This window comes from Ranitomeya imitator, chromosome 5, assembly GCF_032444005.1.
Source record: "Ranitomeya imitator isolate aRanImi1 chromosome 5, aRanImi1.pri, whole genome shotgun sequence".
NCBI classification, from domain to species: Eukaryota; Metazoa; Chordata; class Amphibia; order Anura; family Dendrobatidae; genus Ranitomeya; species Ranitomeya imitator.
In genome coordinates this window covers 359,942,825-359,968,629 of record NC_091286.1, presented here as the reverse complement: position 1 = coordinate 359,968,629, position 25,805 = coordinate 359,942,825, and the positions used below count along the sequence as shown (strand labels likewise).

The 25,805-nt window shown below is 47.6% G+C and overlaps 1 protein-coding gene across 1 annotated transcript in view; it reads left to right on the top strand.

The window, feature by feature from the left end:
• Positions 1–25,805, top strand: part of CD109 (CD109 molecule) — a 395,644-nt gene that overhangs the window by 44,771 nt on the left and 325,068 nt on the right. The window lies entirely within an intron of this gene.

The window sequence follows — 25,805 nt, the reverse complement described above, 5'->3', positions numbered from 1 at the left end:
CTCACTGCCACAATAGATGGAGTTTAACTCCCTAAATCTTGTGATTGATATCAATTGCAGCATCTAGAAAGCAGGCAAAGGGAGGGGGATCACTCAACCCTCCGATCGGCACCCCCGCGACAACATCACTAGGGGCTGATCAATGCCATGGTGACTCATTTAATCATGGTGACTACTGATGATTCAGGATCACCAGAGCTGGCAAGCTTGTTATACAATGCTCAGAACAGGAATGAGACCCACCAGTCAACTTGCTCAATGGAGATGTTCAGCAAAGCCAGGCTGTGATCCTCCAGTCAACTGGCCTTGAACCTCAATGGACTGTCATCTTCCTAAGCTTGTCATTACCTCCTCTCTGAGTGTGTGTGCCACAGGTGGGGTAGTCGAAGCTGGAAGGTATGAAATAACAGCTGCTCTTATGTCGGCGAGTCAGGGGAATGGTGAGACTATGTAATGTGCACCATCTTGGGCATTTTGTTGGGACTGTTCTATGTGTTATTTTCACATTTTGTGGTTCAATTAAATATTGCCACACAGTTTCGCCCTCACCCCATGTTGTCTGTGTAGCATTCTGCTTACGGTAAATGTTGAACGGGATGATCCCAGGTCCATGTGGTTTCGGCTAGGGGATCAGGGCACACGCTGACCCCCAATGTATCCACACCCTCAAAAACAAATTCCCCCGGTATGGCTATCTCCATCTCTGACATGGCATTCTTCATAGCTAGGCATCAGCATAGAGGCTGCCTCTGGTAGGGCCCTCTCCTCATATTTTGAGAATGCTAGTTTTCGCCTTAATGGAAGATGCTCTCTTCACGCAGAGAAATAAACATTTGCTTCCCTCTGCAGTGACAATCTAAATCCTTGCTTTCTCTCTAATAAGGGCTCTTACATACGTGGTCAAAATTGTTGGTACCCCTCGTTTAATGACAGAAAAACCCACAATGGTCACAGAAATAACTTGAATCTGACAAAAGTAATAATAAATAGATAATCTATTGAACTAAATACTGTGCATATTATTACATGAAAAAAGCTGAAAAAAATAAAAATGTTGTCCTTTAATATTGATGACTTATATATAAGATACAGTAGATCCTCAATATTAGATCACAGAGTCCGACACCGAGGGTTTGTCAACTTATGTCTTTTTGAATTTTTTTTAACAAAAATTCACGGACACATAATAAATCATTATGATCATGATTGACACGTCTACAGCCCATAATTCTGAAGTGAAGCCCTGTATTCATTGTAAAATGTAAAATGATAATTACAGTCAGAATAATCTGTATAAATTTCTTCAGCTTCAAAAAATCATGGCTGTCTTAAACTTTTTTGACAACGCAAAGAAGTGCCCTATTTTTACGGACTATCCTTGAGTTTCTGTGTGGGTGGCGGCACAGCTTCTGTTCTCTTCAAAGGGAACTGGACAACCCCTTTAACATGGCAATTCATGGTTATATTTCAGATTGCTTGATTAACCCTGTAATGCTTTAGTATACTCAATATACGTATAATAACAACTATTCATTGTTAAGCAATTTTGTATCTGTTATAAAACAATAATAACAGTATGTCTTGTATGCCATTCTTTAAATGTTGTTCTTTTTATGATCACCAGATGGCAGTAAAGGCAAAGGTAAAATCAATGAGTAATGGCATCATATAAGTACACAGTATATTTTACAGGCTTGTTCTTGATTTTCCTCTCTTTGATCTTGATTAAATAGCAATTGCCCTTTTTCTTGATCCGTATTTTCGATTGTTAATCAACATTCAGTATTTAAATGTGGTAACCAATTCTGTGCCAACACCTATGTACTGTTATGTCTTGATGTATAATTTTACCTTTTAGATACTCTGATTTCCTTGCTCTCTGTTAAAGCATACTGATATCATGTGCTATAAAAGAAAATGAAATAAACACCTTTCAATTAATTGTATTTATGTTGTAAAATAAAACCTCAAGCTATTGTCTGGTTTAGAGTACCCATTTTAAAATATCAAGTCGTTCTGAGCTTATTGATGGATGTGTATGTGGGGGCATTCATCTTCTATTAACCAGAAAGAACATTCTACACTCTGGAAGAGCATTAAACAGATGGTTGATCTGGCTCCAATGGGCGTCGGAGCAAGATTTCAGCTGATCGGTCCGTGGACCCTCCCTGATGTCATATTAGTGTACTGATTGTTCAGTCCCAGAGAATCCCTTTAACGCCTTATCGACTGCTGATATGCCTTTTAATGGTGGTCATTAAGGGTACTTATTCCTCAGCGCTGCTTTTTAACGGCACCGACAAATAAGGGAATAGAGCCGCCAAATGGTGGCAATTCCGGTGGCTGTCAGCTGTATATAATAACTGACAGTCTGTAGTATCAGACCTGACTAGTTTTGCGGACGATTAACCCCTTAAATACCGCTGTCAATCATGACAGCGGTATTTAAGTTGTTACAAGGTGGTCACAAGACCACCTTAGTAACCATCGGACTCTCGCAATGAGAATTGGGGGTCCTAATGGCTGCCATGGTCATGTGATGACCCCAGGGTACGGTAGCCTGTGAGATCTAGCTATAAATTGTAGGGTCTAGTTTCACGTATTAACCCTTGTGTACCTGAGAAATTTGCAGAAAAAAAATCACATTTTTAACTCTAAAATGTTATATTTCCACATCTCAATGTTATAAAATACTGTGAGGCACCTATGGGTTCAAAATACTCACTACTCCCCTATATGAATTCCTTGAGGGGTCTAATTTCAGCAGTACAGTCACCAGTGTTTCTCAGCCTGAACGGTCGCATCTTGGCACCGTCCAGGTTGAAAACTGTTTATCCCAGAGCACATGGATTACGACGTGGGACAGAAGGATGGATAGGTGAGGAATATTGTTGTTTTTTTTTTTATTTTATTACAGGAGAACGAGGGCTTCAGTGGAATAGGCGTTAGGTGAGTATAAGGGTATGTGCACACGTTGCGGATTCTCTGCGGATCCGCAGCGTTTTTTGCAAGGCAAAAACGCTGCAGATCCACAATTGATTTACAGTACAATGTAAATCAATGAGAAAAAAAAAATGCCGTGCACACTTTGCGGAAATCCACTGCGGAAATGCTGCGGTTTAAGAGAAGTAGCATGTCACTTCTTTTTTGTGAATCTGCAGCATTTTTGTACCCATTCCATTATAGAAAACTGCAGGGGTAAAAAACGCAGCAAATCCGCAAGAAAACCGCAGCAAAAGCGCACAAAAAAAAGCTGCAGAACCGCACAAAAAACGTGACAAATCCACAGGTGCATTTTCTGCCAGCAGAGGCAGAATCCGCACCAGAAATTCCTAAGCCTAATCCGCAATGCGTGCACATAGCCTAACTGTGTTTGTCATCTACTATATAATTGTCTAAGCATCACTGCCGTCTTTCTGTCCTTCTGTCACGGTTATTCATTCGCTGATTGGTCTCACCAGCTGCCTGTCATGGCTGCAGCGACCAATCAGCGACGGGCACAGTCCGGAAGAAAATGGCCACTCCTTACTTCCCGCAGTCAGTGCCTGTCGCCCACATACTCCCCTCGGTCACCGCTAACACCGGGTTAATGCCGGCACTAACGGACCGCGTTATGCCGCGGGTAATGCACTCTGTTACCGCCGCTATTAACCCTGTGTGTCCCCAACTTTTTACTATTGACGCTGCCTATGCGGCATCAATAGTAAAAAATGTAATGTTAAAAATAATAATAATAAAAAAAACCTGCTATACTCACCCTCTGTAGTCCGCTGAGCCGCTCGTGCCGGCCACCATCTTCCGTTGCAGATTCCGGTGGCAAAGATTGTATGGGAGAAGGACCTGCCATGACGTCACGGTCATGTGACCGCGACGTCATCACAGGCCCTGCGTGCCTGCGCTAGAAAGACCTGCCATGACGTCACGGTCATGTGACCGCGACGTCATCACAGGTCCTGCGCTCATACCAACCCTGGGACCAGAAGCTGCCGTGGACTACAAGGGGCCCTCGGAAAGGTGAGTATATGTTTATTTTTAGTTTTTTAAACTGTGACAAACCTGGCTGGGCAATATACTACGTAGCTGGGCAATATACTACGTGACTGGGCAATATACTACGTGGCTCTGTGCTGTATACTACTTCGCTGTGCAATATACTACGTGGCTCTGTGCTGTATACTACGTCACTCGGCAATATACTACGTCACTGGGCAATATACTACTTCGCTGTGCAATATACTACGTGGCTCTGTGCTGTATACTACGTAACTGGCCAATATACTACGTAACTGGCCAATATACTACATGGCTCTGTGCTGTATACTACGTCGCTGTGCAATATACTACGTGGCTCCGTGCTGTATACTACGTCACTGGGCAATATACTACGTAACTGGGCAATATACTACATGGCTCTGTGCTGTATACTACGTCACTGGGCAATATACTACGTAACTGGGCAATATATTACGTGGCTCTGTGCTGTATACTACGTCACTGGGCAATATACTACGTAACTGGGCAATATACTACGTGGCTCTGTGCTGTATACTATGTCACTGGGCAATATACTACATCACTGGGCAATATACTACGTGGCTGAGCAATATACTACGTCACTGGGCAATATACTACATCACTGGGCAATATACTACGTGGCTGGGCAATATACTACGTGGCTGGGCAATATACTACGTGGCTGCGCAATATACTACGTCACTGCGCAATATACTACGTGGTTGGGCAATATACTACATGGCCCAAAAGGATTTCCTGGGCTAGATGCCATTAAAAATATTACTTAGGTAAACAGGCGGTGGGTGGCTGGGCTACTCTGCTGACTAGCAGACTCTGAAGCTTTGGAGCAGACCTCTGAATCCCAGGCCATAGTATGAGGAAACAACTCTGCAGACGACCCCACCCACCTGGAATTGACGATGGCAACGTCATGTAAAACTCAGCAAGGGGACAAAATAAAAGAGTATCCATTTTTTCCAAAAATTCAGCCACAGACACAACTTAAGTGGCATCAATTTCGCCAGAGTTTTTTAAAACGGTTGGTGAGGTGATTTTCAAAAATCATCAAGCTTTTAGTCTCCCCAAGATGACACAGGGGTAGAAAAGTCCTTGCGGATCCAGGATTTGTTCATCTTGATGAACGTTAGTCTGTCTACCGTACATTGTCACTGGACAGCTGCATGCGCTTATCTGTCAGCACACCACCAGCAGCGCTGAACACACATTCAGAGAGAACGCTGGCTGCCGGGCACAACAAGATCTCCAAGGCGTAAGTGGCGAGCTCAGGCCATTTTTCAAGGGTCCAGTTCCACAGTCATGGCATCGATGTTAACTTGGAGATACTCTTGTTCCATCCTCTCTAGGCGTTGGCTGTGCGTCAGACTTCTTGTCTCCTGTGGCCTTGCAAAGGATGGTCTAAAAAAATCTTGAAACGATTGGAAAAAAATTCTGTTACCACCAGATACGATGTTACTGTTACGGTTTGAGTGATGACTCGATAGTCCCATGGTTGACAAGTTAGAACTCAGAGATTCACTACGTGCACCACTGGTGTTTTGTGGAAAAGCAGATGTTAGATTCTGTAACAGTCTCTGCTGACACTCCTGCATGCGTGAATCCCTTTCTATGGCAGGAATTATTTCGCCAAATTTGCTTTTGTACTGGGGATCTAAGAGTGTGGCAACCCAGTAGTCGGCATTACTTAGGATTCTGACAATCCGAGGGTCATGTTGCAGGTAGTGTATACTCAGCAATTCAAATCTGAGCAGTTTGCTCTAAATACTCTGACTAGTACATATATCCACCATCTAGCATAGCCAGCTTCTAAATCTGATAAAACTTAACCTTTAATTTATATGATAAAAAGACAATAAACAGACAAAAAATTATAAAGTGCTCAAAAATACCAGTGCATGTAATAAAATAGTACAATCTCACCCAATTGTTGTTTCCTGATTTTCCACCATTCATAAAGGATCAGGACAGGTGAACTTGAAGTAACGAGAGGAAAAAATATGGGGGGGGGGGTCTCAGGGTCTGATTCCCCTGTCGTGCCCTCTGCAAAAAGACTCCAGCCCTGACAAGGGCAGTACCCACGTATAGATCTACTACACGGTGCCCATGACAAGTATAGCCTCCCTGAGTAATGTGTCTTCCTTTCCCAACGCGTTTCCTCCCCTGTTCAGGGGGTTCATCAGGGGAAATAGTTCAGGTTCATAAAGGTCTCCTGCAGTGGCAAGTCTGACCTTCCTATATGATAAGTGTCCCAGTGTGAGGGTAAAAGATCTCTCTCTCAAATAAAGCCTGCTGTCTTTATATGGGGAGTGGGCGGTACTTCTGCTACCATGGCGTCTGTCATGACTTCCTACTGTGGGTTAAACGTTCCCTTTCATCAGGAGTATAAATCATACCAGACACTCAATTAATAGCGAAGTCTCTTATTTAATTAGACATAACTTGTATGATACCCTTCTTTTGTAAACGCGGCTAAATAACAGGTAGCGTTTAAGTTCTAAGATGCCTTGCCTCCCGGTCGCCTGACCACAGGGCCATGTATCAATCAGCATTACTGCGTGTATGCGCTTGTTACTGGAGGCCCGGTCATGTGACTGCAGGTCCTAGACTGGACTTTTCTCTAATTCATCGCGCATGCGTACTTGCCTACAGTCCTATCAAGCCATGTATCAGTCGGCATTACTGCGCGTGTGCGCTTATTTTTGGAGGCCCGGTCATGTGACCGCAGGTCCTGGGCTGCATTTTTCTCTGATCCCATCACGCATGCGCACTTGCCTTCAGGCGCAGGTCTTGGTTTTACTTTCGTCACCTGGATCTCACTGCGCTTGCGTCAGAGTAATTTAGATTCACTTATAAGTACAAAAAAAAAACAAACAATTTTCTTCCCTTTTTGTGCAGTTACATTTACATATATTGTTTGGTATCAGAATTGTTAGGAGTCGAGTTTCCTCTGCTGCACAGGGGGAATCTCGATCCGTCTCCGCTGCGGTCTCCCATTCTCCTCCAGCCGCAGTGGAGTCTGCTCAGCAGGGACGTCGATCCCAGCGTCTCGCTCAGTCTGACTCTGTGCGAAGAGTTACTGCTGCTTTTCTTGCTTCTGCCATTGAAGCCAGTGCTGGGCAGCGGCGAGTGGACGTTTCTGGATCTAAGTCCTTATTTGCACACACTGAGCATGCCCAGGGCAAGATCTCCTGTTGGAGATCGAGGGTCACATGCTCAGGTACTGCAGCACATCCCATTGGTCCTTTTGGCAGGTCCTGAAAGGGCAAAACTTCTGTAGCTGTTTCCTGTGCTGCAGCTATATAAACTGCGCATGACCGCACGGCCATGCGCTAGTATTGTCTTGTAAATATGTGTGTGTGCTGTGAGTGAAAGTCGCTCTTTAAATAACCCTCCCGTCTGTGCGGCACCGCACGCACTCTTGTGCCTTTATATTCTTATTTAGTTTCCTTACACACCCAGTTGCGGTGTTGTGCCAGCAAGTGTCTAATCGGACTTCAATCCTAGTTGGGGTTGAGTTCGCTGACTACTTGCTCGCGCTCTATGTGCGGTACCGCGGTCCTGTGACGCAACAGGATCGCTTCCTTCACGCAGGGTGTAGTTAACCCGTGCGTGTATGTATACTTGTAATACCGCCATATAGTCCGTCTTACTAGCAGCAGGGTTTTTACCTGCATGGTGGACCTCGGACTGCGAACGCACCTTGTTCCATTTCATCTTGTACTTGGTGCGTTCCGCCAGTCCTAACATAATACTAGCGCCAAGGTCTGGCTAGTAAATGGCGGACGATCAGCGTTTACAGCGGTACATCCAGCAGCTGGAGGGAAGGTTGGCGGCTCTAGAGCGTTCAACCTCAGCTGTGGATGTCACTGCTGTCGCTGTTCAGGCTGCTAGCGTGGCTGCAGCTACCTTGTCCACTGCCACCCCTGTTCCGACTCTATCTCGCCTCCCGCTACCAGAGAAATTTTCTGGTGACAGTAAGTCTTGTAGGGGTTTCGTGAGTCAGTGCTCTATACATCTCGAGCTTGTGGCCTCTCGTTTCCCTACAGAGCGGGCAAAGGTGGGATTTATCGTGTCTCTCCTGTCGGACAGGGCGTTGCAGTGGGCTACGCCGCTGTGGGAGCGTGGCGATCATGTGGTGCAGAGTGCTCCGTTATTCCTGAGCACTCTGAAACAGGTATTTTTAGGACCTCGTGTCACCCATGATACGGCGCTCCAACTGTTGGCATTGACTCAGGGCTCGTCCTTGGTCAGCCAGTTTGCCGTACACTTCCGCACCCTAGCATCTGAGCTGGAGTGGTCGGATAAAGCCCTCATTCCTATATTTTGGAGGGGGCTGGCTGACCACGTTAAGGACGCCCTGGCCACTAGGGAGATTCCCGCCACACTGGAGGAATTAATAACAGTATCCACTCGTATAGACCTCCGTTTTCACGAGCGGAGGTTAGAGCGAGCCCAGTGTAGGCAGAGGTTTCGGCTGGCTCCCACCTTCGCCAAACCTTTGGAATCTCCAGTCCAGGCCCCTGAGTCCCATGAGCCTATGGTAGTGTCACGAGCGGGATCTAAGTCCCGGACCGCTCGTGCACTCCAGGTTTGTCATGTGTGCCAGCAATCAGGACATCTTGCCACCAGATGTTCCCAGCGGTCGAGGAAACGTCAGCGTCTAGTGGTAGTAGGTGGAGGTACACTAGACACGGAGACGTTTGCCTCCAAATTGTCCTTTAAGGGGACAATAACATTAGGCTCATCCTCCCACTCGGTAGAGTTCTGCGTGGATTCTGGGGCGGAGGGCAATTTTATGTCTTCTGCCTTCGCCCAACGTCACGCAATACCCCTGGTTATGCTATCTCAACCAGTAACGGTACGAGTGGTGAATGGGTCGACACTGCCCTCACAGATAACACATCAGACCATCCCTTTTACCCTGTCCGTGTCGCCATCTCATCAGGAGATTATATCTCTGCTCATCATTCCTGAGGGAATTGATGAGGTCCTGTTGGGGATACCTTGACTACGGTACCACTCTCCTCACATCGAGTGGTCCTCAGGCAGAATTCTGGGATGGGGTGAATCTTGTGGGGGTAGGTGTCACCGAGAGTGCGTTCAGGTTGCTACTACAGAGGTACCCGCAGATTTATGCTCTCTCCCCAAGCAATATTGGTCTTATGCAGACGTGTTCTCCAAAAAGGCGGCGGAGACCCTTCCGCCCCATCGCCCCTATGACTGTCCTATTGATCTCTTGCCTGGTGCTGAGCCTCCCCGGGGTCGAGTCTATCCACTATCTCTCCCGGAGACGGAGGCAATGTCTCAGTACATTCAAGAGAATCTGGCAAGAGGGTTCATCAGGAAGTCGGTGTCACCTGCTGGGGCAGGGTTCTTTTTCGTGCAGAAGAAGAATGGGGAACTACGTCCATGCATAGACTACAGGGGTCTTAACGCTATCACCGTTAAGAAAAAGTATCCTTTGCCCTTGATATCTGAGCTTTTCGATAGGCTTCGGGGAGCAAGGGTGTTTACTAAACTAGATCTGCGGGGTGTTTGCAACCTGATACGCATCCGTGAGGGGGACGAATGGAAAACGGCGTTTAACACCAGAGATGGGCACTATGAGTATCTGGTAATGCCCTTCGGGCTCTGTAATGCCCCAGCCGTTTTCCAAGACATCTTCCGGGATATGCTTTCCACCTCAGTTGTAGTCTATCTGGATGATATTCTCATCTTTTCTCCAGATATTGACTCCCACCGGAGAGATGTTGGCAGAGTCTTCGACCTCCTACGGGCAAACTCTCTTTATGCAAAGTTGGAGAAGTGTATGTTTGAGCAGGAGTCTTTACCTTTCCTGGGCTATATCATCTCCGCCCAGGAATTGGCTATGGATCCTGCCAAACTACAGGCTGTGATGGACTGGCAAGAGCCCCATTCTCTTAAAGTGGTCAGCGCTTTATGGGGTTCATAAACTATTACCGCCAGTTCATTCCCCACTTCTCAACTCTGGTAGCTCCCTTGGTAGCCCTCACAAAGAAGGGAGCGAATCCCAAATTGTGGTCGGAAGAGGTCTCCAAGGCCTTCATTTCTATTAAGTCCCACTTTGCTAGCGCTCCCATCTTACATCATCCCGATGTGGATAAGCCATTCCTAATGGAGGTGGATGCCTCGTCCGTTGGTGCTGGAGCAGTCCTCTATCAAAGGATGCTCAAGGTCGGAAGCATCCATGCTTCTTCTTCTCCAAGACCTTCACGCCAGCGGAGAGAAACTACTCCATCGGGGACAGGGAGTTGATAGCAATGAAGTTGGCCTTTTCGGAGTGGAGACACCTTCTGGAAGGTGGGCGGTTTCCCTTCCAAGTTTACACGGACCACAAAAATTTGGTCTATTTGCAGACAGCCCAGCGGCTAAATTCTCGCCAGGCCAGATGGTCCCTGTTCTTCTCCCGGTTCCACTTTTCCCTTCATTATCTCGCCGGGGAGAAGAATATCCGTGCTGACGCTCTCTCTCGCTCCCTTATGTCAACTGAGGAGGAGGAAGAGGAGCCTCAGCTTATTGTCCCTTCCGAGAGCCTGAGAACCGTAGCGCCGGTTTCGCTAGAGTCTGTGCCTCCGGGCAAGACTTTTGTGCCCATTAATTTGCGACCGGAGGTTCTCTCTTGGGCTCATTCGTCCAGGGTGGGTGGACACTTTGGGACAAAGAGGACATCTGAGCTACTGGCGAGGACGTACTGGTGGCCGCATATGGTCCGAGATGTCAGAGATTACGTTCTGGCGTGTGTCTCATGCGCCAAAAATAAGTCTCCTCGACAACGGCCATCTGGGTTACTCTATCCCTTGCCGGTGGCAGACAGGCCCTGGGAGATGGTCGGGATGGACTTTGTAGTGGGTTTGCCCAAGTCTCGCGGCTGTACCGTCATTTGGGTTATTACCGATCATTTCTCGAAAATGGTGCATTTGGTGCCACTCCCACGGTTACCTTCTGCATGGGCCTTGGCAGCGTTGTTCATAAGACACATCTTCCGCCTACACGGCATGCCAGACAAAATTGTCAGTGACCGGGGTTTCCAGTTTGCGTCTCGGTTCTGGAGAGAGCTTTGTCGTCTTCTCAGCATTGAGTTAAATCTCTCTTCCGCATATCATCCCGAGACGAATGGGTTGGTAGAGAGGGCCAACCAGACCTTGGTCACATACCTGCGACATTTTGTTTCAGCCAGGCTGGATGACTTGGCATCCTTGCTATCATGGGCAGAGTTTGCACTGAACAACGCCATAGCCGACTCCACTGGACAAACCCCATTCTTCCTCAACTATGGTCAGCATCCACGGATACCTGGGCCTATGCCCGTGTCTTCCGCCGACTCCAGGGTGGCAGACTGGGCTGTGGAGGCACGGGATATTTGGGACCACACTCAGGATGCCATTCGGGCCTCTAAGGAGAGAATGAGGTCCTCCGCCGATGCTCATCGGCGCCCCGCTCCGACCTTTGCTCCTGGCGACTTGGTGTGGCTCTCCGCCCGTAACATCAGGCTGCGAGTTGAGTCCACTAAATTTGCTCCTCGCTACTTGGGCCCATTCAAGGTCCTCGAGCAGGTTAATCCTGTGGTCTATCGTTTGGCCCTTCCGCCACGCCTGGGTATCACCGACACCTTTCATGTGTCCCTCTTGAAACCCGTGTATATGTCCCGGTTCTCCGAGTCATCTGCTGGGACATCAGGTTCGTCTACGGACGATTATGAGGTGAACGCTATTTTGGGGTGCAAGGTGGTACGTGGCAAAAAAATATATTTGGTAGACTGGAAGGGTTATGGCCCCGAGGACAGGTCCTGGGAGCCTGTTGAGCACATTCGGGTCCCGCAGCTCATTGCTGCCTTCGAACGTAGCGAGGCTCAAGAGGGGGGGGCCCTAGGGGGGGTAATGTTAGGAGTCGAGTTTCCTCTGCTGCACAGGGGGAATCTCGATCCGTCTCTGCTGCGGTCTCCCATTCTCCTCCAGCCGCAGTGGAGTCTGCTCAGCAGGGACGTCGATCCCAGCGTCTCGCTCAGTCTGACTCTGTGCGAAGAGTTACTGCTGCTTTTCTTGCTTCTGCCATTGAAGCCAGTGCTGGGCAGCGGCGAGTGGACGTTTCTGGATCTAAGTCCTTATTTGCACACACTGAGCATGCCCAGGGCAAGATCTCCTGTTGGAGATCGAGGGTCACATGCTCAGGTACTGCAGCACATCCCATTGGTCCTTTTGGCAGGTCCTGAAAGGGCAAAACTTCTGTAGCTGTTTCCTGTGCTGCAGCTATATAAACTGCGCATGACCGCACGGCCATGCGCTAGTATTGTCTTGTAAATATGTGTGTGTGCTGTGAGTGAAAGTCGCTCTTTAAATAACCCTCCCTATTGAATGTCTGTTCGCGGAAGGTGTATGTTTGCTATCTAGTGCCCGACTTATCCAACAGCACGTAACACACATTACAGCTACCAGTTGCTGTGTCCGCCTGTACGGCGCCGTGCGCTTGCTCTGCGCTTTCCTGACCCAAGCCTGGGTGGTTAGTGGCGTCCGTCTGTGCGGCACCGCACGCACTCTTGTGCCTTTATATTCTTATTTAGTTTCCTTACACACCCAGTTGCGGTGTTGTGCCAGCAAGTGTCTAATCGGACTTCAATCCTAGTTGGGGTTGAGTTCGCTGACTACTTGCTCGCGCTCTATGTGCGGTACCGCGGTCCTGTGACGCAACAGGATCGCTTCCTTCACGCAGGGTGTAGTTAACCCGTGCGTGTATACTTGTAGTACCGCCATATAGTCCGTCTTACTAGCAGCAGGGTTTTTACCTGCACGGTGGACCTCGGACTGCGAACGCACCTTGTTCCATTTCATCTTGTTCTTGGTGCGTTCCGCCAGTCCTAACAAGAATACTATCGTTAAGCTGGTGCATTCTGTTCCACAGGTACCACCCACATTCCATTAAAATATATACACTGTATCAGGCCCTAGCTCACCAATCATTGGTGCCCGCAATCATAAAGCCATATTACTGCAGTGAATTTTATGAACACATGTTTACTATATATATAGCCTAGGCTCGGTATGTAGGTCATTTAGTAAGACCTTTCTATTTAGGTCATTTCATAGGTCCCATCCACTATTATCCATCCAGATACTCGTCATGCCTGGTGGCCGTCAAATATACCACTTACTAAGATTATTATGGGGGGGGGAGAGGGGAGAGGGGTGGAAATGGGAAAGGGGAAATCAATATTTCAAAGAAAACAACTGAAATTAAGCTGCTCATTGAGTTCCAGAGGCTGTTGGGTATCTAACCGGTATATCCAGCGACATTCTCTCTGCAGGACTAATTTATCGTAGTTTCCCCCTCTGATGGGTGGTTTAACTCGATCAATACCCATAAATCTGACAGCGTCACATCTACCACCATGACAACCGGTTACGTGTTTTGCTAGTGGCGTGTCTCTATCATTGTGAATGTCTCCTAAATGCTCCCAAGCCCTCCTCTTAAACTCCCTGACCGTCTTAGGGTGGTTTCACACTTGTGTTTTTGTCTGCAGCGTTTTTGCACAGAAAAACGCATGCGTTTTTTTCCCTATATTTAATATTGAAAACGCATGCGTTTTTTTGTGTACGCATTTGGTCGTGTTTTCAATCGCATGCGTTTTTTTACTGCATGCGTTCATTTTCAAAAACGCAACTTGTAGTATTTTTGAGAGGCGTTTTATGGACACAAAAAAACGCATGCATTTTCATGCGTTTTTTTGGGTCAAAAAACACATTGGAGTCAATGGGAATGCATGCATTTTTTGTGCATGCGTTTATCACTGATAAACCACCCCACACCACAAAATTGATAAATGGATCCTACCCCTAACCCTAACCCTAACCCTACCCCTAACCCTAACCCTACCCCTACCCCTAACCCTACCCCTAACCCTAACCCTACCCCTAACCCTAATCCCTTTAAGGGTAGGGTTAGGGGTAGGGTTAGGGTTAGGGGTAGGGTTAGGGTTAGGATCCCTTTAGGGTTAGGGTTAGGGGTAGGGTTAGGATCCCTTTAGGGTTAGGGTTAGGATCCCTACCCCTAACCCTACCCCTAACCCCAACCCTAGCTCTTTCTGTTTATAGTGGGTTTTTTACTTTATTTTGATGATTGGCAGTGGTCACAAATTTATCTGCATGCGTTTAAAAAACGCAAACGCATGAAAAAACGCATGTAAACGCGTCAAAACGCCGCGTTTTTTTCACCACATGCAAAAACGCATGCGTCAAAAAAACGCAGCGTTTGTACACGTTTACATGCGTTTTTTCACCATGCGTATTTTTTTAAAACGCATGCGTTTTGAAACGCAAGTGTGAAACCAGCCTTACCCACATAGCATTTACCACATACGCAGGACGCCTTGTAGATCACACCTGTGGTTTTACAGTTAATAAATTGCTTGATCATGAACTACTCCTGTGTATAGTATCATTTGCAAATTTATTTCCTGTTTGTACATAGTCACAGACCACACATCGTCCACATTTATAACATCCTTTTGGTTTTTCGGTTAGCCAAGTTCTCTTCACTTCTGGGCTGGCTAACTGGCTATGCACCAATCTGTCTTTAAGCAATCTGCCCTTTTTATATGTGATTTGAGGTGTATCCCCAATGACATCCGCCAAATCTTGGTCCATTTGAAGTACCTTCCAGTGTTTTTTCAATATATCACATACTGCTGATGCCCCATTATCAAAAGTTGTAATCAAGCGAATAACGGCCTGATTCTCCTGATTTCTGTTTCTAGGTTTTAACAGACCCTCTCTGGATTGTGTTTGTGCATATTGAAATGACTCCCTCATGTTGCAGGTAGTGCAGCAAGAAGGCACTCATGTGCCTTGTACATCCAGGAGGACCAAGTCCTTGTTGTCTTGGTGGTGGCAAGGTCAGAATCATGCTTCCTTCGTCTGCCCTCTCCCCCCAACCTCGCGCAACAGAAATTTGATCAAGGTCTCCCTCATCTGATGAGTCTTCCACGCCCAGCGCCAGTTCGTCCTCCACTCCTTCCTCGCCTCCTGCAACTTCCTCAACAGTTTGGCTGCTACCATGTGCCCTCGGTAATCCCTCTCCCCCAGCCTCCAATGCCAGCCGCCTTGGTGCTGCCAACCTTCTTGACCTTGGAGATATGATGCCTTCCACATACGACTCCTCCTGTTCCTCCTCCTCCTCTTGTTCCACCACCTGACTCCGAACACTGTGTAAGGTGTGCTCCAGCATGTAAATCACCGGAATGGTCATGCTGATAATGGCATCGTCAGCACTAAACATCTTCGTTGCTATTTCAAAACTGTGCAGAAAGGGTGCATAGGTCTCTGATCTGAGATCACTCCTGCAGCATGATTTGCCCCACCTCTTGATCTCGTTGGCCCAGGCTACACGTCATAACGTATTGCACCAGGGCTCGTCGGTGCTGCCACAGTCGCTGCAACATGTGCAGAGCTGAATTACACCGTGTGGGCAGATCGCATTTCTGGAGGTGAACTAGCAGGCCCTACGACTTCTGTAGAGATGCAAGTTGTCAAGCTGCAGGATGCGAACGGCGGAAGTGAGCACACAGCGACCGTGCCCTCTGCAGAAGCCCATCTAGTCCAGGATAGTGGGATAAAAATTGCTGGACAACCAGGTTCAAAACGTGAGCCATACAAGGCACGTGTGTGACATTGCCCCGGTGAAGGGCCGCACCCAGGTTTGCAGCATTGTCGCACACAGCCTTCCCTGGCTGCTGGTTGAGTGGAGACAAACCATTGATGGAACTCTGTCTCCAGAGCTGACCACAACTCCTCAGCTGTGTGACTCACATTTCCCAGACATTTCAATGTAAACACTGCCTGATGCCGTTGAGCCCTGGTGACAGCATATTGAGGAGGTGTGCTGGATTCCTTCTGCGCAGATACAACACGGGTGGCATTACCAGACAGGCTTTGGGTGCAGGTGGAGAACCGAGAGGAGGTTGAGGAGGTAGAAGCAGTGGAGGAACTTCTACATACAGAGGATCGACGAGCAACTCGTGGTGCCAGCAAGACTTGGACGGCAGCCCCTTCTCCTGATGTCACCATAGTTACCCAGTGCCCAGTCAACAACATGTAACACCCCTGTCCATGTCTACTTGTCCAAGTGTCTGTGGTGAAATGCACCCTGTCACACACAGAGTTTCTCAAGGAAGCAGTGATGTTGTGTGCGACATGCAGGTGTAGTGCAGGCACAGCTTTCTTTGAGAAGTAGTGGCGACTGGGCATCTGGCACTGGGGCACTGTGACGGACATAAGGTCTCGAAAATCCTCTGTGTCCACCAGGCGGAAAGGCAGCATTTCTGTAGCCAATAGCTTGCAGATGGAGAAATTCAACCTCTTAGCTTTGCCATGATAGGAGGAAATGGTCTTTTACTTGTCCACATCTGAGGGACTGAGGGCTGGCTACCGTGCTTAGACGGAGTTGAGTAGGGTGTCCCCGGCAAACTGCTGGTCTGTAAGGAAAATGCAGGCGGAGATATTATGCTGCCTTGATCAAAATGTGGTGTCGATGTCGGAGAACGCTCAACACCAGCAGGTGTTTCCACTTGCAAATGTCCTGACGGTTTGCCAATCACACTGGCTGTTGCGGGTAAAGAGGTGAAAGGTCTGCGTGCAAAACCATGTGTGACTGCTGTCCCCACAGTCACAGAGGATGAAGAGGACGCGGATGCACTTGATGGGGCAGACGGTGGTTGACCCGGCCCACTAGGCCGCATTGTAGCACAGTGAGCTTCCCACTACAACTTATGCCTCATATCCATGTGACGGTTCATGCATGAAGTACTCAAGATAGTGATTTTTTGGCCTCTACTGAGATTTTGTTGACAAATCTTACAGACAACATGAGTTGGGTCATCCTTTGCGATGTCAAAAAATGCCCAGGCTATGCAAGGGTTAGAGACTGTGCGACCTGAAGAGCCACCACGACTTCTGGTCTGAGGCACAGTTGGGGTTGAAGATGCAGTTGTTGACGTGCTTCCAGTACTCCATCTCTGTCCAGGAAGGCGCACCGTTACCTTAACATCAGATTCGTCACTAGCATCCTCCTCTGTTGTGAATTCCGCTCTTGGGCTCCCTCCGGTGGTTGTAAGTGGCACTTTTGTGAGTTCTGCGCTTGGGCTCCCTCTTGTGGTTTCTAGGGGTATGGCTGCTCCTTGGAGTTAGCTGTCGTCAGCTGCCTCCACTTATCGTCTCTTCTGTTCGGCTATTTAAGTCTGGCTCTATCTTCAGCCAGTGCCATTTGTAAATGGTTCCTGGTTGGATTCACATCTCTTTGGAGTTCCCTGTTATCCTGACCAGTTCAGCTAAGGCTACTTTCACACTAGCGTCTTCTGCAATCCGTCACAGTGCGTCGTTTTGCAGAAAAAACGCATCCTGCAAAAGTGCTTACAGGATGCGTTTTTTCCCCATAGACTTTTATTGACGACGCATTTGCGACGGATTGCCACACGTCGCATCCGTCGAGCGACGGATGCGTCGTGCTTCTGCGGACCGTCGGGGGCAAAAAACGCTACATGTAACGTTTTTTGCTCCTGACGGACCGCTTTTTCCGACTGCGAATGCGCGGCCGGAACTCCGCCCCCACCTTCCCGCACCTTACAATGGGGCAGCGGATGCGCCGGAGAAATGCATCCGCTGCCTCCATTGTGCAATGCGCTAAACGCTAGCGTCAGAATCTCTCCCCGACGCATTGCAACGGGGAGATTCCGATGCTAGTGTGAAAGTAGCCTAAGCTAAGTTTTTGCTTGCACTTTTCTGTCCATAGATTGTGGACTTATCCATTCTGTGCTTTCTATGTTTGTCCAGCTTATCAGTGTGAATTAATTCTGTCTTGCTGGAAGCTCTGGGAGGCAGATTTGCCCTCCACACCTTTAGTCAGGTGTGGAGATTTTTTGTAAACTCTGCGTGGATTTTTGTAGTGTTTTGTACTGACCGCACAGTATTCCATCCTGTCCTATCTATTTAGTTAGACTGGCCTCCTGTGCTCATCCTGGTTTCATTCTGTGTATGTCTTTTCCCTCTCCACTCACAGTCATTATTTGTGGGGGGCTAATCTATCCTTTGGGAATTTTCTCTGAGGCAAGATAGCTTTCCAGCTTCTATCTTTAGGGGTAGTTAGCTCTTAGGCTGTGACGAGATGCCTAGGGAGAGTTAGGAGCATTCCATGGCTACTTCTAGTGTTGTGTTGAGCTTAGGGACTGCGGTCAGTACAGTTACCACTTCCTTCAGAGCTCGTTCCATGTTGCTCCTAGACCACCGTATTATAACAGTAAAAGTGGCCAAAAATGAATTAAATGCATCTCAAAAGAAGGAAAAGAAAGTTCTGAACCATTTTTTTTTCTGTGCTCTAGTTTGTCTTTTTTTCTTTTTCTTTTCCTCTTGATATCTGGGTGGTTCAGGATATATGCTTTGGCATGGATGTTTAGGGTTTGTTTTCTCGTGTGGATCAACTTGCTGCAAGAGTACAGTGTATTCAGGACTATGTTGTCCAGACTCCGGCTTTAGAGCCCAGAATTCCTACTCCTGATTTGTTTTTTGGGGACAGATCCAAGTTTTTGAACTTTAAAAATAACTGCAAATTGTTTTTTGCTTTGAAACCCCGTTCTTCTGGTGATCCCATTCAGCAAGTAAAAATCATCATATCTTTGCTGCGTGGTGACCCTCAAGACTGGGCTTTTTCTCTTGAAACAGGGGATCCGGCATTATTGAATGGAGATGCATTTTTTCAAGCGCTCGGATTATTGTATGACGAACCTAATTCTGTGGATCATGTGGAAAAAACCCTGTTGGCCTTGTGTCAAGGTCAGGAAGCGGCTGAGTTATACTGCCAGAAATTTAGAAAATGGTCTGTGCTCACTAAATGGAATGAAGAGGCTCTGGCTGCTATTTTCAGAAAAGGTCTTTCTGAAACCCTTAAAGATGTTATGGTGGGCTTTCCTACGCCTGCCGGTTTGAGCGAATCTATGTCTCTAGCCATTCAGATTGATCGGCGTCTGCGCGAGCGCAAAGCTGTGCACCATATGGCAGTATCCTCTGAGCAAAGTCCTGAACCTATGCAATGTGATAGGATTCTGACTAGAATAGAACGGCAAGAATTCAGACGTCAGAATAGGCTGTGTTTTTACTGTGGTGATTCGGCTCATGTTATCTCTGATTGCCCTAAGCGTACTAAGAGAGTCGCTAGGTCTGTTACCATTAGTACTATACAGCCTAAATTTCTCTTATCTGTGATCCTAATTTGCTCATTGTCGTCCTTTTCTGTCATGGCATTTGTGGATTCAGGCGCTGCCCTGAACATAATGGACTTAGAATTCGCCAGGCGCTGTGGTTTTTCCTTGCAGCCTTTGCAGAGCCCTATTCCTTTGAGGGGCATTGATGCTACACCCTTGGCCAAGGATAAACCTCAGTACTGGACACAGATGACTATGTACATGGCTCCTGCACATCAGGAAGATTGCTGTTTTCTGGTGTTGCATAACCTGCATGATGTTGTTGTACTGGGATTTCCATGGTTACAGGAACATAATCCGGTGCTGGATTGGAAAACTATGTCAGTAACTAGTTGGGGTTGTCGAGGAGTACATAGTGACGTTCCTTTGATGTCAATTTCCTCTTCCCCCTCTTCTGAGGTCCCTGAGTTTTTGTCGGATTTCCAGGATGTATTTGATGAGCCCAAGTCCAGTTCCCTTCCTCCGCACAGGAACTGTGATTGTGCTATTAACTTGATTCCTGGTTGTAAGTTCCCTAAGGGCCGACTTTTCAATCTGTCTGTGCCAGAGCATGCCACCATGCGGAGCTATGTTAAGGAATCTTTGGAGAAGGGGCATATTAGGCCCTCTTCGTCACCATTGGGAGCGGGTTTCTTTTTTGTTGCTAAGAAGGATGGCTCCTTGAGACCCTGTATTGATTATCGTCTTCTTAATAAAATCACGGTCAAATTCCAATACCCCTTGCCGTTGCTTACTGATTTGTTTGCTCAGATTAAGGGGGCTAGTTGGTTTACTAAGATTGACCTCCGAGGGGCATATAATCTTGTTCGTATTAAACAGGGTGACGAATGGAAAACTGCATTTAATACGCCCGAAGGCCATTTTGAATACCTTGTGATGCCATTTGGGCTCTCTAATGCTCCATCTGTGTTTCAGTCTTTCATGCATATTTTCCGCAATTATCTTGATAAATTCATGGTCGTATATTTGGATGATATTTTGATTTTTTCCGATGATTGGGAGTCTCATGTGAAGCAGGTCAGGATAGTGTTACAGATCCTTCGTGATCATGCTTTATTTGTGAAGGGGTCTAAGTGCCTATTCGGAGTTCAGAAGGTCTCTTTTTTTGGGTTTTATTTTTCTCCCTCGTCTATAGAAATGGATCCTGTTAAGGTCCAAGCTATTCATGACTGGATCCAACCCACATCTGTGAAGGGTCTTCAAAAATTTTTGGGTTTTGCTAATTTCTATCGTCGTTTCATTGCCAACTTTTCCAGTGTGGTTAAGCCCCTTACTGATTTGACGAAGAAAGGTGCTGATGTGACGAATTGGTCCTCTGAGGCTGTTGAGGCCTTTCAGGAGCTTAAACGCCGATTTACTTCTGCCCCTGTGTTGCGTCAACTGGATGTTTCTCTTCCTTTTCAGGTTGAGGTCGACGCTTCTGAGATTGGGGCAGGGGCCGTTTTGTCTCAGAGGGAGTCTGATGGTTCTTTGATGAAACCGTGTGCTTTTTTTTCCAGAAAGTTTTCGCCTGCGGAACACAATTATGATGTCGGCAATCGGGAGTTGTTGGCTATGAAGTGGGCGTTTGAGGAGTGGCGACATTGGCTTGAGGGAGCTAAACACCGTGTTGTGGTCCTGACCGATCATAAGAATCTGATTTACCTCGAGTCGGCCAAGAGGCTGAATCCTAGACAGGCTCGATGGTCCCTGTTTTTCTCCCGTTTTGATTTTGTGGTCTCGTATCTTCCGGGATCTAAGAATGTTAAGGCTGATGCCCTCTCTAGGAGTTTTTCGCCTGATTCTCCTGGAGTCCTTGAGCCGGTTGGCATTCTTAAGGAGGGGGTGATTCTTTCTGCTATCTCCCCTGATTTGCGCCGGGTGCTTCAGGAATTTCAGGCTGATAGGCCTGACCGCTGTCCAGTGGGGAAGTGTTGTGAATTCTGTTGTCGGGCTGCCTCCTGTGGTCATGAATGGTACTTCGGCTGGTTCTGTCCATGGACTTCCTCTGGTGGGTGTTTCTGAGTTTCCTTCCACAGGTGACGAGGTTAATTCATTAGTGGGCTGCTCTATTTAACTCCACTTAGATCTTTGCTCCTGGCCACCTGTCAATGTTCCAGTATTGGTCTAGTTCACTCCTGGATCGTTCTTGTGACCTGTCTTCCCTGCTGAAGCTAAGTTCCAGCTTGTATTTCTTTGGTTTGCTATTTTTCTGTCCAGCTTGCTATTTTTTGTTGTCTTGCTTGCTGGAAGCTCTGGGACGCAGAGGGAGCGCCTCAGCACCGTGAGTCGGTGCGGAGGGTCTTTTTGCGCCCTCTGCGTGGTCTTTTTGTAGGTTTTTGTGCTGACCGCAAAGTAACATTTCCTATCCTCGGTCTGTTCAGTTAGTCGGGTCTCACTTTGCTAAATCTATTTCATCTCTGTGTTTGTATTTTCATCTTACTCACTGTCATTATATGTGGGGGGCTGCCTTTTCCTTTGGGGAATTTCTCTGAGGCAAGGTAGGCTTTATTTTGCTATCTTCAGGGCTAGCTAGTTCCTTAGGCTGTGCCGAGTTGCATAGGGAGCGTTAGGCGCAATCCACGGCTATTTCTAGTATGTTTTGATAGGATTAGGGATTGCGGTTAGCAGAGTTCCCACGTCCCAGAGCTCGTCCTTAATTATCAGTAACTATCAGGTCATTCCGTGTGCTCTTAACCACCAGGTCCATTATTGTCCTGACCACCAGGTCATAACAGGGAAGCTGTTTGTTCCTGATAGATGGACAAGTAAGGTAATTTCTGAGGTTCATTGTTCAGTGTTGGCTGGGCATCCTGGGATTTTTGGTACCAGAGATTTGGTTGCTAGGTCCTTTTGGTGGCCTCCCTTGTCGCGCGATGTGCGTGCTTTTGTGCAGTCCTGTGGGACTTGCGCCCAGGCCAAGCCTTGCTGTTCCCGCGCTAGTGGGTTGCTTTTGCGTTTGCCGGTCCCTGAGAGGCCCTGGACGCATATTTCCATGGATTTTATTTCAGAACTTCCTGTTTCCCAGAAGATGTCTGTTATCTGGGTTGTTTGTGACCGGTTCTCTAAAATGGTCCATCTGGTACCTTTGCCTAAGTTGCCTTCCTCCTCAGATCTGGTTCCATTATTTTTTCAGCATGTGGTTCGTTTGCATGGCATTCCGGAGAATATTGTGTCTGACAGAGGTTCTCATTTTGTCTCTAGATTTTGGCGGGCCTTTTGTGCTAGGATGATTTGTCTTTTACTTCGGCGTTTCATCCTCAGACTAATGGCCAAACTGAGCGAACTAATCAGACCTTGGAGACCTATCTGAGATGCTTTGTGTCTGCTGATCAGGATGATTGGGTGTCTTTCTTGCCGTTGGCCGAGTTTGCCCTTAATAATCAGGCTAGTTCGGCTACTTTGGTTTCACCTTTCTTTTGTAATTTTGGTTTTCATCCTCGTTTTTCTTCTGGGCAGGTTGAGCCTTCTGATTGTCCTGGTGTTCATTCTGTGGTGGACAGGCTGCAGCAGATTTGGACTCATGTGGTGGACAATTTGACATTGTCTCAGGAAAGGGCTCAACGTTTTGCCAACCGCCGTCGGTGTGTTGGTCCCCGGCTTCATGTGGGGGATTTGGATTGGTCGTCTTCTCGTCATGTTCCTATGCAGGTATCTTCTCCTAAGTTTAAGCCTCGGTTTATTGGTCCTTATAAAATTTCTGAAATTATTAATCCGGTGTCTTTTAATTTGGCTCTTCCTGCCTCTTTTGCCATTCATAATGTTTTCCATAGATCTTTGTTGCGGAGATATGTGGTGCCCGTTGTTCCCTCGGTTGACCCTCCTGCCCCGGTGTTGGTTGAGAGAGAGTTGGAATATGAGGTTGAGAAGATTTTGGATTCTCGTTTTTCGAGGCGGAAGCTTCAGTATCTTTTCAAGTGGAAGGGTTATGGCCAGGAGGATAATTCTTGGGTTGTTGCCTCCGATGTCCATGCCACCGATTTGGTTCGTGCTTTTCACTTGGCTCGTCCTGATCGGCCTGGGGGCTCTGGTGAGGGTTCGGTGACCCCTCCTCAAGGGGGGGTACTGTTGTGAATTCCGCTCTTGGGCTCCCTACAGTGGTTGTAAGTGGCACTTTTGTGAGTTATGCTCTTGGGCTCCCTCTTGTGGTTTCTAGTGGTATGGCTGCTCCTTGGAGTTAGCTGTCATCAGCTGCCTCCACTTATCATCTCTTCTGCTCGGCTATTTAAGTCTGGCTCTATCTTCAGCCAGTGCCACTTGTAAATGGTTCCTGGTTGGATTCACATCTCTTTGGAGTTCCCTGTTATCCTGACCAGTTCAGCTAAGCTAAGTTTTTGCTTGCACTTTTCTGTCCATAGATTGTGGACTTATCCATTCTGTGCTTTCTATGTTTGTCCAGCTTATCAGTGTGAATTAATTCTGTCTTGCTGGAAGCTCTGGGAGGCAGATTTGCCCTCCACACCTTTAGTCAGGTGTGGAGATTTTTTGTAAACTCTGCGTGGATTTTTGTAGTGTTTTGTACTGACCGCACAGTATTCCATCCTGTCCTATCTATTTAGTTAGACTGGCCTCCTGTGCTCATCCTGGTTTCATTCTGTGTATGTCTTTTCCCTCTCCACTCACAGTCATTATTTGTGGGGGGCTAATCTATCCTTTGGGAATTTTCTCTGAGGCAAGATAGCTTTCCTGCTTCTATCTTTAGGGGTAGTTAGCTCTTAGGCTGTGACGAGATGCCTAGGGAGAGTTAGGAGCATTCCATGGCTACTTCTAGTGTTGTGTTGAGCTTAGGGACTGCGGTCAGTACAGTTACCACTTCCTTCAGAGCTCGTTCCATGTTGTTCCTAGACCACCGTATCATAACACTCCTCCACCTCCTCTGATGACCTCATGGACTGGCGGACTGGGGGTTGACAGTAAGTGGGGTCTACAACCTCGTCATCATCATCCTGTGTGTTCTCACACCCCTCATCCTCATAGCCAACCTCTTCCTGCCCCGACCGAAAAGTCAAGTTTTCGTTCCAATCAGGTATCTCAGTCTCATCATCATCTTCCTCATTGTCTCCATCAACAGGAGTTACAGTTTGGGAACCAGGGTCTACATTATGCTCTGAACCTTCTTCATCTGGGCCTGGATCTGACTCACAAAGATTTTGGGCATCAGTTCAGATCATTTCCTCGTCTGGATTCACAGAAGCTTTGGAGCAGACCTGTGATTCCCAGGCTATAGTATGCGTAAACAACTCTACAGACTCAACCATGTGTGTTACCCCATGCTCAGATGGGCAGCTTGAGATGGGTGAAGTGATGGGTACTCCAATATGGCACCCGCTGGTGGTACCAGGCCCTTGCGCAGTACCACCAGCGGGTATATAGGTGGACAGAGCCAGTGTCTCAGGGGATTATGTCCAGCGGTATTGCCTTCTGTGGTATAGAGCCTGCATGTCCTGGTCAGTGGAGGACGTGGTACTCACCGCAAGTCAGTGTCTCTGCTGGAATCCAGACCTCCGCTGGGATCCAGGCCGCCAGTGGGATCCCAGCCGCCACTCAGATCCAGACCACTGGGGCACCCTCCTTGCTGGGAAGCTGTAGGAAAATGATTCACTGTGCAGGCACAGTAAATCAGACTACCATCATTGTAGAGGCAGATGACAGTGGCCGGGCACATTAACAGTGCATGTGCGAACCCACAGAGCGCATGCACAGTTGATCTGCTTATTTATGAACTGCGTCACAGCATGTCATTGTTTGACAGATGCTTAACCAGAAAGAAGAGATGGACAGCGCCACAACGGACAGTGAAAAAGCAGCTCACATTTTATTCTGCCTCCTGCGGTAACGTTTCAGTCAGAGGACCTTTGTCAAGCACCTCTGACCGAAATGTTGCCACCGGAGGCAGAATAAAATGTGAGCTGCTTTTTCACTGTCCGTTGTGGCGCTGTCCTTCGCTTCTTTCTGGATATGGACTTTTTATCTGGGATGGACCCCTTGGTATGGACGTGCGCCCTTATGTCCACAGAGACATTGTGATTGCAGGGTGCGGTCTTAAGGTACCGTCACACTCAGCAACTTTGCAATGAGAACGACAACAATCCGTGACGTTGCAGTGTCCTGGATAGCGATCTCGTTGTGTTTGACACGCAGCAGCGATCTGGATCCCGCTGTGCCATCGCTGGTCGGAGCTAGAAGCTGGTCGGCGTGTATCGTCATGTTTGACATCAAAAGTAACCACGCCAGCAACGTTTTACATGGAGCTAACAACCAGCGAGAACGAGAAGTGAGTCGCCGTTACGTCACTGGATCGCTCCTGCATCGTTCTGGAGTTGCTGTGTTTGACGTCTCTACAGCGACCTAAACAGCATCACTCCAGCGATCTAGTTTAGGTCGGCTCGTTGCCTATATTGCTGCAGCGTCGCTGAGTGTGACGGTACCTTTACTGTTTTCTTTGATTTTTGTACTGTTTGACAGATGCTGTGACGCGCATGCCAGCAGCCTCTGAATTGGTGGAAGTTTAGCCTCAACTACTTTCCCCTTG